This window comes from Mytilus edulis, chromosome 4, assembly GCF_963676685.1.
Source record: "Mytilus edulis chromosome 4, xbMytEdul2.2, whole genome shotgun sequence".
Taxonomy (NCBI): domain Eukaryota; kingdom Metazoa; phylum Mollusca; class Bivalvia; order Mytilida; family Mytilidae; genus Mytilus; species Mytilus edulis.
In genome coordinates, this window is record NC_092347.1 from 7,997,910 (window position 1) to 8,001,691 (window position 3,782).

A 3,782-nucleotide genomic window follows, 5' to 3' on the forward strand; every position below is an offset into this window, starting at 1 on the left:
ACCCTTTCAAGAATCCGGAGGTTGTGGATGCTTTATCCTCTTTGCATGACGAATATGTCGTTGTTCCGGCAGATAAAGCCTCCAATAATATTGTCTTCATATGTAAAAAACATTATTTGCAATGTCTCACTACAGAGCTTGGAATTGATAAAACTACTGGTAATCCTACATATTCTTTAACATCATTTACCAAGGATGAAATTTTACAAAATTATAAATCTGTCCTTCTTTCTTTTGGTATCAACATCAAAGAAAACGAAGAAAACTTGCCCTCATTATACTGGATACCTAAATTACACAAAACTCCATATAAAGAACGATACATAGCTGGGTCTTCAAAATGTTCGATTAAACATCTTTCTAAAGTATTGACTACTATTCTTTCTACAGTTAAAGATGGGCTTCAAAAATATTGTGAGGAGATATATTCTACCAGTGGTGTTAACCAGATGTGGATTCTCAAAAATTCGAAAGATCTACTACTTAACCTTCGATCACAATCTTTGCAATTTTGCAGCAACATAAAAACTTTTGATTTGAAAGATCGACTTCACCATCTCATAAAACAGAGCTTTTTCTATAAAAATGGAAATCGTAGATACAAATGTCTTGTTTTGGGATACAATAATTCATATTTTGTGAAGAATCACACTGAATCTTCCAGAAAATATACTGAAGATGATATTATTAAAATGCTGGACTTTTTGATCGACAATATATTTGTTGAGTTTGGAGGATTTATATTTCAACAGACAGTCGGTATTCCAATGGGTACTAATTGTGCACCCCTGCTGGCTGATTTGTTTTTGTATTCGTATGAAGCAGAATTTATTCAGAACCTTCTTAAAGACAAAAAGAAAAAGCACCTTGCGAAATTCTTTAATTTTACTTTCCGATATATTGATGATGTTTTATCATTGAACAACCCATACTTCAGCCAATACTTACATCTCATATATCCCAGTGAACTTGAAATTAAGGATACTACTGTTACTAGAAGGACTGCTTCATACCTTGATCTTTTCCTCAATATTGACGTAGATGGACGACTTCACACGAAAATCTATGATAAACGGGACGATTTCAACTTCCCAATTATCAATTTCCCATTTCTCAGCAGTAACATACCCTCTGCCCCTTCGTATGGTGTTTACATATCACAATTGATACGTTATTCACGTGCTTGTTCACACTATACGGACTTCATATACAGGAGTGTGCTCCTTACGCAGAAACTGCTCCAACAAAGTTATGAGGAGGACAGATTAAAATTGACACTCCGTAAATTTTATGGACACCATCACGAATTGGTGGATCCATATAATGTCTCTTTAACCAAACTAGCTAAGGACATTTTTACCACATGGTAGATTGTGGTTTGTCATTATGTCGTCTAATCTTTTAATTACCAAACGTGACTTATTCCCGATTGTGACTGTTTTGCTGAATGTGAATTCGCATTACTATAAGACGTGTTTCTGTACTTGTTTATCCCAAATTCATGTATTTAGTTCACATGTTTAATGTTATATTTGTAATTCTCATCGGATTTTGTCAAATGAGTTGACGTCTTTTTATTATATTTAGGTGTTACGGATAGAAAAATTAATCACCGCCTTTATTAATTATATTAAATTTTGTACGATTATTTACGTTTGAAGTTGGATTCATAACAAACTGGACATATATATATTACAGTTAATTGCTATTAATAAGTATTGCAATATGCATTTTGTTTAAATTAATTATCAGTATTTAGTTCTGATATAATCTTAAATCAATCCTAATTCTATCTCACTTTGATAGTTTTTCATATGTGACGTCATGCTGTTTCTAAATTTCATAAATTCAAATGTGGCATAACGTTTGTACCTTTTCGCCATCGTATGTGACGTCACATTTTTGTAATTACGTTGACGCCTGGACTGATTCGGGTGTGTCTATTCTGTGTTAAACTTTAATAGCATTATGTATTCGGGTTTAGTTTTCTGTAATTAGTTAATACTTCAGTTTCATTATGTATATCTCTTTCATATTCATTTGTTAAAATTTACTGTTTGCAATAGCATGAATTGTTCTATATAATAAGGATGTTCTTATCCCGGGCATAAAACAATGCCGTATTTGGCAAAACCTTTTCAACTTTTGATCTTCAGTGCTGTACAACTTTGTACCTTTTTCACTTTCGATCTTTTATATCTGGGCGTTATGTATTCGGGTTTAGTTTTCTGTAATTAGTTAATACTTCAGTTTCTTTATGTATATCTCTTTCATATTCATTTGATAAAATTTACTGTTTGCAATAGCATGAATTGTTCTATATAATAAGAATGTTCTTATCCCGGGCATAAAAACAATGCCGTATTTGGCGAAACCTTTTCAACTTTTTATCTCCAGTGCTGTACAACTTTGTACTTTTTTCACTTTCGATCTTTTATATCTGGGCGTCACTTGTAAGTCCTGTGTGGACAAGGCGCGTTTTTGGCGTATTGAATTTTAAACCTGATGCTTTTTGTTATCTATTAATCATGTTTTTCTTTGTCTAATATGTTCTCCTATTTATTTGTATTGTAGTCCTGTAATATTATGTTGTCATTTCAATGTTATATTTAACTTTGCCATTAAAGTGCGAGGTTTGGCATGCCACAAAACCAGGTTCAACCCACCACTTTTATTCCCCTTTAAAAGTGTCCTGTACCAAGTCAGGAAGATGGCCATTGTTATATTATTGTTCGTTTCTGTGTGTGTTGCATTTTAACGTTGAGTCGTTTGTGTTTTCTCTTATTTTTGAGATATTGAGATCAGACGTTGCACGGTACTTGTCTATCCCAAATTCATGTATTTGGTTTTCTTGTTATATTTGTTATTCTCGTGGTGTTTTGTCTGATGCTTGGTCCGTTTCTGTGTGTGTTACGTTTCGGTGTTATGTCGTTGTTCTCCTCTTATGTTTAATGCGTTTCCCTCGGTTTTAGTTTGTTACCCCGATTTTGTATTTTGTCCCTGGATTTATGAGTTTTGAACAGCGGTATACTACTGTTGCCTTTATTTAACGTGATGCTTACATCTTCTTTTTTTATATATATAGAAGACACCATTTGCTATTTTGTATCTGTATTGTTGATTTGTTTTGGTATTTTGAGATGATCACCTGTTTTTGGAACGTGTAATTGTTAGTCTAAAGTGTATAATACTAGGTATAACCCTAGATCCTGCAAATGTCTATTACGTCATAAGGCTCATATTCAGAATGTGAATAAAAATTCATTAACGAATCCAGGGCCCAGTTTCACGAAGCTGTCTTAGGACTAAGACATGTCTTAGGATGGTCTTACGACATATCTTAGTCCTAAGTGGGTTTCACAAAGCGGTCCTAAATTAGGACATCCCTTAAAGTTGGTCATAAAGTAAGGACAACGCGAGATGTGTCTTATGATGGTCTTAGGATAGTTATACGTTTATTTATATAAATTACACTCATTTTTTATATTAATTTTGAAAAAAAATATCTTATTATTATCTAATTATCTATTCTCCTGTTCCTGCTTAAAACATATATACATTGACGGATTATCAGGATTTGTCAACAATGAAAATTCGATGTATTGATATAAAAATTGCAATAAAGTCGAAATTGAATTCAACTCACTTGTACCAAAACATTGTCATAAGTTTTATATTATGTTTTCTTAATTTTGCATTGAAAATTTCATATTTATATTGATGTATTGTTTAAAGATAATTTATATATAAATTACTTTAATTTTTTTATATTTATTTTGCAA